Source organism: Arachis ipaensis, chromosome B09 (genome assembly GCF_000816755.2).
Source record: "Arachis ipaensis cultivar K30076 chromosome B09, Araip1.1, whole genome shotgun sequence".
NCBI lineage: Eukaryota > Viridiplantae > Streptophyta > Magnoliopsida > Fabales > Fabaceae > Arachis > Arachis ipaensis.
In genome coordinates, this window is record NC_029793.2 from 16279383 (window position 1) to 16290849 (window position 11467).

The window sequence follows — 11467 nt, forward strand, 5'->3', positions numbered from 1 at the left end:
ATTTCATTAAAGTGGGCCACGGACAGCATCGGCGCGCACGCGTACATGGCGCGTGCGCGCCCCTGAACGCGAAGTAACATATGGCAAATTTTATATGAAGCCCCGGATGTTAGCTTTCCAACTCAACTGGAACCGCCTCATTTGGACCTCTGTAGCTCAAGTTATAGTCGATTGAGTGCGAAGAGGTCAGGCTTGACAGCTTTACGGTTCCTTCATTTCTTCATGAGTTCTTCCACTCTGCATGCTTTTCTCCTCACTTCTTCCATCCAATACTTGCCTTATGAACCTGAAATCACTCAACAAACATATCAAGGCATCGAATGGAATTAAAGTGAATTAAAATTAGCTATTTTAAGGCCTAAAAAGTATGTTTTCATATTTACGCACAATTCAAGGGAGAATTACAAAACCATGCTATTTCATTGAATAAATGTGAGAAAAGGTGATAAAATCCCCCAAATTAAGCACAAGATAAACCACAAAATCGGGGTTTATCACTCACCAGCACAGCGTCGTAGAGCTCGGCGACCATTTCATCAAGCCAGATGGCATAATCACCCCACCAACCTCATTGGGACAAGGCCAAGGGAGGAGAACGATAATGACCGAGTTCGTGATCCTACGGGACTCCACCGCTTACAATATCATCCTGGGGAGAAAGACAATCAACGACCTAGGAGGAGTCATCAGCACAAGGATGTTGGTAATGAAGTTCATAACTGAAGAAGGGTCAGTAAGGTCTGTGAGGGGAGACCTGGAAACGGCAGTCGCTTGCGACAATTCCATTCTCTCGTTGAGAAGGACGTCTAAAGAGGCATCGGGAGTATTCCTCGCCGATTTGGATGCCAGAATAGACGACAAACCCAGACCCGAACCCGAAGGGGACCTGGAAAAGTTTAGGGTCGGGAACTCGGAGGAAAAGTTCACGATCGTGAATAGGAACCTCCCCCACGAGTTGAAAGAACCTTTGATGGAAATGATCATAGCCAATGGCGATTTGTTTGCCTGGACACCTGCCGACATGCCGGGTATAGACTCCAGTCTCATGTCGCACCACCTAGCCATCAGGCCGGAAGCCAAACCGGTAGCTCAAAGGAGGAGAAAGATGTCTCAAGAAAGAGTAGAGGAAGTGGCCAGGCAAACGGCCAGCCTCCTCGAAGCGGGGTTCATCCGGGAGCTCGACTATTCGACCTGGTTGTCAAACGTGGTCCTAGTAAAAAAGCACAATGGGAGATGGAGGATGTGTGTGGACTACTCCGATCTCAACAAGGCATGTCCCAAGGACTGCTACCCCCTCCCCAACATTGATGCACTCGTCGACACGGCTGCGGGATACCGGTATCTGAGCTTCATGGATGCCTACTCCGGCTACAACCAGATACCGATGCACCGGCCAGACGAGGATAAAACGGCGTTCATAACGCCAGGGGGGACCTACTGCTACAGGGTGATGCCGTTTCGCCTAAAGAACGTGGGGGCAACGTACCAGAGACTGATGAATAAAATATTCAACGACCTCATTGGCAAGACGGTGGAAGTCTACGTGGATGACATCCTTGCAAAGACCACCCTGCCTGACGATCTCATAAGTGACCTGGAGAACGTGTTCGCATCCCTTCGACGACACGGCATGAGGCTCAACCCGCTTAAGTGCGCCTTTGCCATGGAGGCCGGAAAGTTCTTGGGGTTCATGATAACTCAGAGGGGAGTGGAGGCCAACCCTGAAAAGTGCCAAGCAATACTCTAGATGAAGAGTCCAGGCTGCATCAAAGACGTTCAGCGGCTGACGGAAAGGCTCACCGCGTTGTCCCGTTTCCTGGGTGCATCGGCAGCAAAGGCCCTACCCTTTTTCGGTCTAATGAAGAAGGGAATAGCGTTTGAATGGACTCCTGTGTGCGAAGAAGCTTTCAACCACTTCAAAGAGATTCTAGCAGCACCCCCGGTGCTCGGGAAGTCCAAGGACGGAGAACCACTCTATCTGTACCTAGCCATAACAGAAGGAGCGCTTGCAGCGGTGCTGGTGCGGGAAGAAGGGAAGGCCCAGCAACCAATCTACTTTGTGAGTAGAGCACTGCAAGGGGCAGAACTTAGATACAGTAAGCTGGAGAAGCTGGCACTGGCACTCCTGGTCTCCTCCCGCCGACTACGACAGTACTTCCAGAGTCACCAGGTGGTCGTGAGAACGGATCAGAGGATTCGTCAGGTGCTCCAAAAACCTGATCTGGCGGGAAGGATGATGACCTGGGCCATCGAATTGTCCCAATACGACTTAAGTTACGAACCCCGACATGCGATCAAGGCGCAAGCAATGGCAGACTTCCTGGTGGAAGTAACCGGGAACCCAACTGAAGTCACAGACACACGGTGGAAGCTCCATGTAGACGGAGCCTCCAACCAGACGTCTGGGGGCACTGGGATCATCCTAGAAAGCCCAGCCGGAGTCATCTACGAACAATCAGTTAAGTTTGAGTTCCATGTATCGAACAACCAAGCAGAATACGAAGCCTTCCTGGGGGGCTTGGTTCTGGCTCGAGAAGTCAGAGCAACGAGGCTAGAAGTGTGCAGCGACTCGCAGGTCGTCACCGCGCAGGTAAATGGAAGCTACCAAGCCAGAGACTCGCTGCTGCAGAAATACTTAGAAAGGGTCAAGGAACTGAGCAAACAGTTTGAGGAAGTCACGGTCCAACACGTTCTGAGGGAAAGAAACACACGGGCAGATCTCCTATCCAAGCTGGCAAGCACAAAACCTGGAACCGGCAACCGCTCCCTCATTCAAGGCATCACGAAAGAGCCGGCAGTTGCCCTCCACCTAACCAAAATAAGCCCTTCCTGGATGGACCCCATCACTGACTTCTTGGAAAACAGAAAACTCCCTCAGGACGAGAAGGAAGCCAAAGCGGTAAGAAGGGAGGCCGCCAAATATACGATCATATAGGATCAGTTATTCAAAAAGAGACTCAGCCAACCTTTGCTGAAGTGCCTGCATCCCGACCAGACGGACTACGTACTCAGAGAAGTCCACGAAGGGTGCTGCGGCCACCATATCGGGGGCAAAGCCCTAGCTAGGAAGCTCATCCGAGCTGGATACTACTGGCCAACAATGATGAATGACTCCAAGGAGTTCGTAAAAAGATGCGCGAAGTGTCAACAAAACGCCAACTTCCACAGAGCGCCAGCTTCCGAGCTTAGCCTACTGACGTCCACTCGACCTTTCGCACAGTGGGGAGCCGACCTCTTGGGACCCTTCCCAGTTGGCCCGGGGCAGGTCAAGTACCTCATAGTTGCCATCGACTACTACACCAAATTGATAGAGGGTGAGCCGCTGGCCAGCATATCCTCACCCAATTGTAGGAAGTTCATGTGGAGGCAGGTGATAACCCGTTTTGGCATCCTGGAGATCGTCATTTCGGATAATGGCACGCAATTCACTGACAAGAAGTTCGCGGAGTTTCTCACAGGCTTGGGGATAAAACAGAAGTTCTCCTCGGTTGAACACCCCCAAACAAACGGACAAGTGGAGTCCACAAATAAGATCATCTTACTAGGTCTCAAGAAGCGTTTAGATAGCAAAAAAGGCGCCTGGGCCGATGAGCTCTCCTCGGTTCTCTAGTCCTACCGAACAACCGAGCAAAGCTCCACAGGGGAAACCCCCTTCCGCTTAACGTACGGGGTCGAGGCGGTGATACTCGTAGAGATCGGTGAGCTGAGCCCACGGTTACTCCTCGCAGGAGTAGAAGAAGCGGTGGACAAAGACCTGGTAGACGAGGTCAGAAAGATGGTCCACTTGTCAGAGGTAGCGCTGAACAAAGAATAGCCCTATGCTACAACACCAAGGTCCTCAGAAGGAAATTTGAGGAAAGAGACCTCGTCCTGCGACGCAACGACGTCGAGCTACCGACCCCAGGAGAAGGAAAGCTGGCGGCGAACTGGGAAGGCCCCTACAGAATCAAAGAAGTGCTTGGCAAGGGCGCCTACAAGCTGGAAAAACTCGACGGCAAAGAAATCCCAAGAACATGGAATGCAGATAACCTGAGGAGGTTCTATTCATAGCTTGGGCACACCAGCCAAGCGGCCTGACGAGCTAGATAGATGTTTACTTTTATCAAATGCTAATTTCCAATGATTTACTTTTATCAAATGCCTACCATGTTCATGAATATTGTTTAGCTAACGACCAATTTTTACTTATCTGAATTATTCCATCTACTATTCCCCAAAACGTATCCCACACAATCGCGCTCTTCAAACGGCAATCCGGGACTGATCACCCCGGGAGCCAATCGAGTCATAGCCATAACAAACGGCCGCGACAATATGACCAAGATGGTTTCAACCATGTTACCAACGTAAACGGAAAAACGGACGCAAGCAATAAGCCCACGCCAGAAAAACGGTAACAAAACATAAACGCTACTAAACAAACAAGATAAAGGCGATAATTAGAAGCCGACCAGATGACCATTAAAGAGTAACAAAGGTCTTAACGGTTGCAACAAAGTACATTACAAAGCCAGGAAAAAGTACAAGTTACAAGAGTTCACTTTCGGGGTATATCAACAATCTTGCCATCCTGAATCGTTTTGAAGACACCAATAGCCGACGTGTCGAAGTCTGGAACCACGATCTTCACCTGAGCCTTGAGAGCCTCCTCAGTCATGAAGATCGCGTTCTTTCCTTGCTCTTTAGTTGCCTTGTGCTTCCTTTTGAGATCTTCGACTTCGGCTTGGACAGCTTTGGCCAACGAAACGGCCTGGTCGCACTCCTTCTCCATAGTGACCACCTGACCTTGCGCGGCACTGAGCTGGCTCTCCAGAGTCATCTCCCGTTTGGTCAAACGGGATATGGTGGCGTCAGAGACCTTCATTTTTTCCTCAAAGGACGTGGCCTTCTCCTCGGCATCCTTACGCCCCTTCTCCGCCGCGGACAGCTGTTCCTGAAGCTTCTCGACTTGGGCCTTGAAATTGTTGTTGGCCTGGGCAGCAGTATCGAGTTTTGTTCACAACGCCTGCATGCCCGACAACTCGAACTCGGCCTTCCGAGCTATCACCGCCCCGCGGAGAAGTGTGCGGTACATCCACCTCGCCTGTCCCGTGAGATCGGTACCAAGAAAGTGGTCCTCCGTACCGGGAATCAACTGACTGTCAATAAAGGCCCCAGCATCGAAGTTCCTCTCCATCACGGTGAGAGTTCCTTCCGGACTGGAGGATGCCCTCTGCCTCTTGGGAGTAGGAACAAGCTTCAGATCATTCTGCTCCCGAGGGGTAGAAGACGACTGCCCGATGCCAGTCGTCTCCTCGAGAATAGGAGAAGCCTGCAGCCCGGCAAAGTTCTTGTCGGACATCTCGGTGTCCCGAGGCGAAGGCACAGCTTCATCCTCCTTCTCCTCGGTAGCCTTCTCCTCGTCAGCCTTCTCCTCGTCGCTATCCTCCAAGAAGGTCTTGACTAAACCTTCGAGCCCGGTTACCGAAGCAGACATCTCCACTACAACAGAGAAACAAATACATTAGTCGTGAAGATGGCAAGAGTATATTAAATGATAAACAATACAAAACTACAAGACAAAACAGCTCACAAATATAACTCCAAGCGGCCTCCCGTTCACCCATAAGGAGGTGGGGGTTCACGGGGTTCTTCCCAAAAATCGCAAATAACACGTCGGCAATTCTCTTATTTACAGGAGACATCCCCTTGTAGGTCACCTTAATAAAGGTGTTCGACCCCGCCCCGAAGCTCCAATACGTCGGGATGAGGCGTTCTCCCTCTAGCGACAACCAAAAGGGATGGCGACCTTTGACGGGACGAACTTTGAAATATTTGTCCTTGAACCCATGATAGGAGTGCTCGAACAAACCAAATATCCTCCGACCTTGGGCAGATCGGAAAGACAGGAACCCTTTCCTCGCTTTCCCTTGTTTGGAAGGGTTAGTAAGATTGAAGAAGAAGAGAAAGACATCCACCGACACCGGCAGCTCAAGATATTCACAAACCATCTCGAAACAGCGGATAGAGGCCCAGCTGTTCGGATGAAGCTGCGACTGTGGCACGGATATCCGATTAAGAAGCGACATCTGGAAGCCGAAAAACGGTATGCGAACGCCGACCTGGGTGAACATGGCTTTGTAAAACCAAATCCAGTCGGCAACCCAGGGGGAGTGAAAATTAATCTCATACAGCCGCTCATGGGGGGCAGGAACGAAGGATTTATAATTGGCCTCCTCGTCTGTCCCCCCCGCACAGATACTCGGCTTGCCGGAACTTTGTCAACTCCTCCAGATCCATCTGATTCAGCGAGTCCTTCACATCGGAGGTCACCCAGGCGTAGAGGTCATAGTTCGCGGTGGAAGGAGAAGCCCGGGAAATGACGCGAGGCATACCTACAGTGGGGGTACCACTCCATTAGTCTATGAGGTCGAGAGTTCAGGAAAAACCCAGGAACTATGTCCATCCTATTCAACAGTTAAGATCAAGCATGGCTAAAGCTATATCTATCATGCAAGCCACCTAAAAGCCTACCCTGAAATGGTACCCCTCCCCTAACGCATTTACTTGACACTAGAAAGCCATCTAGCAACAAAGATCAAACAAAAATAGCAAGAACATGAAGCAAATGCAAGCAGTAAACGTACGACAATGAAGCAGAAAAGAGAAAGGATCAAAGATTAACTGAATCGGTTGCGAAAACTGAGAAGGAAGAAGAAAAGATGCACGAAGACGCCAGAACAAAGCTCTGAGATTTTCTGAGTGAAGAAGAAGGAGATGGTAGGGAGATAGTAGGAGCAAGAGTGTAAAGGGAAAGATCAAAGCAAAACTGTTTAAAACTGCCACCCAGGAAGCGCGAAAGACCTGGGGGCAAAATAGTCTTTGCATATGGAGTTTTCCAGCCCATTATGAGCATTAAATGCCCTGCGCGAAGAACGAGGTGACAAACGGTCGTTCCAACAACGAACAAACACGCGCGCAAGAGGCACGTCCACCCCACGGACGGCCGACCTGACGACAACGCACGAGAGGGGAGATGACGCGCCACCAACGATCCTCACGGTCGTCGCTAGCGCGTCGGGGGCACTGTTACGGCCTGGCCCAAGCAGTTTACGGGCCGGCCCGACCCAAGCAGCACCTGACCCGAACGGTCGGAGGCGAGACGCTCAGAGGCCGACCCGGACACGCGTCCCTGACACGCGTCCCTAACAGCTTCGCCCCAGCTGTGCGAGGGAGGCCTCGAAGAAGGTGGGCCTGTCCTTGCAGGGCCCACCTTTGACACGATATATATGGGGAAGGACCTGCCCTTCCCCCAAGGTACGTCACACATCATTCTACCCCTTTTCGGCTGCACACTCACTAACTAGAGCGTCGGAGTGTCTTTGCAGGTGACACCCCCTTCCACGTGAAGTGCTCGGGGGCCCGCCTACTCTAGCCCGGTGGCCTACGACCAGACGATACCTACCCGAACTGTCCGGTACCCGACCTACCGAACACAAATCAAGAACAGCAAACCACAACAAGAACAATTTATAAAATTAACAATTTATCAAAAGGTCAAGAACAACACAACAACCTAAAATTTAAAAGTTAAGAACAGCACTAAAATATTAATTTATCAAATTAACAAGTTAATAAGATCAATTAAAACTGAAAATCAAAATAACAAGAACAACTAAAGCTTTAAAATATAGCAAATTAAACCAACAACAAAACAAGAACTGGAACAACATACTAATCATTAAAAATAACAATTAAATAAAATAATAACTGAATAATTAATACAAGAAAGAACAAGTAAAGGAAAATAAATTACCTAAGGCTGGAGCATGTTCCGAAATTCGAACAGAACAGGGAGAGGGAGCTGGAGCTTTGAAATGCGACGAAGATGGTTGAACAGAAATAGAACGGTGGTTGAACGGCAGCTCTAACACGTGAGGAGAGGTCGGAACAGAGGGCTAAGCAGGTCGAACAGAAGGACAGGGGTTGAAGCGCGGGGGAACAGAAAGCAACTCTTGAACCCCAGGAGAGGGAACTCAATAGGTAGAGGAGCTTATTCCGAGTTATCTAATAGCTTCACTTCGCTCCGCTTCGTTCGTTCCCCCGAATTCTGCCACAGGTACTAGGAGTCAGCCTGCAAGTAGTATTTATTAAGCAGTAAGCCCTAGAGCTCGAGAAGAAGTCGTGTCCGTCCCGGACATCTGCCTTGTACTTTGAAAGGCCTCCCAACCCAAGCTGTTCTTGTTCTCGAAAGCACTCCCAGTCTCTCCCCGGCGCCGGGCTAAGATAGAAAGGCTGTTGGAACCTATTCCATTAAGCCTAGTGACATCAATCCCCTTAGTTCAAGCGCAAGGGAATGGATCAAAGAACAAAAAACCTTTCAGCGGTTGAAGCTCGGCCAAAAAGGAGGCGGAACACGTGTTGTGACGACGCTGTTCGCCTGTTGCAGTGCAGACGATAGCGGTGGTTGGACGTTGAAGAACGGAAAAGGAGGCAGAACACGCGTTGTGACGACGCTGTTGGCCTGTTGCAGTGCAGACGACAGCGGTGGTTGGACGTTGAAGAACGGCGACGAAGAAGAACGGCAGCGGTGGCAAAACGTTCCAGTTCAAAGGTTGAAGAAGAAGAATGTGGGAGTAAGGGAGGAGATCGAGATGAGAGGCGCAGGTGAGAGGAAGGAAAAGGAATGACTGAGTGAGTGAGAGAGTGCGTAGCTTTGGTTAGGGTTTCAATGAATGAAACAGCGCCGTTTGAGCGAAAAATTAAAAACCGGCCGGGTCCCGATTCGGTTCGATCGGACGGTTTCCGACCGGTTCGATGGTTCAACTCTGATTTTCAAATTCACCTATTATGCTTTCTATTCGATCCGTCTTTCTTGTTGGTTCAACCGGTTTGAACTGGTTTTCAAAACCATCGAGGAAACAAAACATCATTCTTGATGTTTTTTTTTTTGTCATTCTGAGACTTCTAAGGGGAGAGGCAGGACGGGAATGAATCCTCTCAATTGTTAAAAAAAATTGCTCTCTCCTTCATATTTATTTTTGGTTCCACTTATAAAATTAATGGTGGGAGATCACACTTTACTCCCTCAATTGTTAAAAAAAATTGAGAGGATCCATTTTTGAGGGAGGACAAATGTAATGTGAGTTATGACTCATCGGCATCATTATTGATGCCTTATCGGTTTATTTATGTTTATGTTCAATCCTTCGGGTTAGAGAATTTTGCAACTAGGGCTACTCCAATAAGAAGGCCATCATTTGTGGATTATGGAAATTATATGGGGCTTGTAGCATTCGAGACCCAAAAATATCGTTAATATTGTGAAATAAATAAGGAAGATGTTCTAAATATAAAATAAAGATATGTAAATAGAAGACTCTAATATTAATATAATTAACTCGATAAAATAATTTATATATTTATATGCAGTAACGTAAAGATATATATATATAGAGAGAGAGAGAGAGAAAGAAACTATTAGTAGTGTATAAAAGAGAAGATAATTTTATTGTTGTAAAGAGAGAGAGAGAAAGGGGAGTATTTGTAATTGTGTGTATAATCTTTTTTCCACGTTCATGCTTTTCTAGGCAAACAAATTCTACTTTTCAAACTTCATTAATTATGCTTTGTCATGAAAACTTGCTCCTTTTAGCATAGAAAAACTGATCCGCCCATAAATGGGCATCCATCCTTATCCATCCTTGTTGTAACACTCCCCCTTGGATGCTCATTTAGGAAAATGCCCCATTAAACCCTTACTAAAGAAAAACCCATTGGGAAAAAACCTTAGTGAAGGAAAAAGAGTAAAATGTCCTTTGTGATAGGGACTGCCTCATTAAAAACTTTGTCAAGAAAAACCCAATGGAAAAAAAACTTGACCAAGGGAAAAAGAGTACAGTCTCCCCCTCTTGTCGACATCATTTAATGTCTCGAAATCGGCGCATCCCAATCTTATGTACCAATCTTTCAAAGGAGGATTTTGGGAGTGACTTTGTGAATAAATCTGCCAGATTGTCACTTGAGCAGATCTGTTGGATATCAATTGTCTCTTGATTTTGAAGATCATGAGTGAAGAAGAATTTAGGAGAAATATGCTTTGTTCTATCACCTTTAATGTATCCACCTTTAAGCTAAGTGATGAGCGGATAATTTATACGCTTTTTGACATTGTTTTTAGTATGTTTTTAGTAGGATCTAGTTCCTTTTAGGGATGTTTTCATTAGTTTTTATGTTAAATTCACATTTCTGGACTTTACTATGAGTTTGTGTGTTTTTCTGTGATTTCAGGTATTTTCTGGCTGAAATTGAGGGACTTGAGCAGAAATCAGATTCAGAGGTTGAAAAAGGACTACTGATGCTGTTGGATTCTGACCTCCCTGCACTCAAAATGGATTTTCTGGAGCTACAGAACTCGAAATGGCGCGCTTCCAATTGCGTTGGAAAGTAAACATCTAGGGCTTTCTAGCATTGTATAATAGTTCATACTTTGGCCAAGTTTAGATGACGCAAACTGGCGTTCAACGCCAGCTCTCTGCCCAATTCTGGCGTCCAGCGCCAGAAAAGGAGCCAAAACCAGAGTTGAACGCCCAAACTGGCACAAAAGCGGGCGTTCAACTCCAAGAAGGACCTCTACACGTGCAACACTCAAGCTCAGCCCAAGCACACACCAAGTGGGCCCCGAAAGTGGATTTATGCATCAATTACTTACTTCTGTAAACCCTAGTAGCTAGTTTATTATAAATAGGACCTTTTACTAGTCTTTTGACCATCCAGAGTCTTTTTGACAATCCCGGATTGTATTTTGATCCTGTGATCACGTTTTAGGGGGCTGGCCATCTCGGCCATGCCTGGACCTTTCACTTATGTATTTTTAACGGTAGAGTTTCTACACTCCATAGATTAAGGTGTGGAGCTCTGCTGTTCCTCAAAGATTAATGTAAAGTACTACTAGAGAGGATAAGATGAAGCCATTGACAAGGGTGATGCCTCCAGACGATTAGTCGTGCCGTGACAGGGCATTGGATCATTTTCCCGAGAGATGATCGAAAGTAGCCATTGATAGTGGTGATGTATCACATAAAGCCAGCCATGGAAAGGAGTAAGACTAATTGGATGAAGATAGCAGGAAAGCAGAGGTTCTGAGGAACGAAAGCATCTCCATTCGCTTATCTGAAATTCTCACCAATGAATTACATAAGTATTTCTATCCCCATTTTATTATATTAAATTCGAAAACACCATTATCAATTTATATCTGCCTAACTGAGATTTGCAAGGTGACCATAGCTTGCTTCCTACCAACAATCTCCGTGGGATTCGACCCTTACTCACGTAAGGTATTACTTGGACGACCCAGTGCACTTGCTAGTCAGTTACACGGAGTTGTAAACCGTGGTTTTGGCATCATGTTTTTGGCGCCATTCCCAGGGAAAGAAAGAGCAATGAACTTTACATAATTAAAGTGTAATCACGATTCCGCGTACCA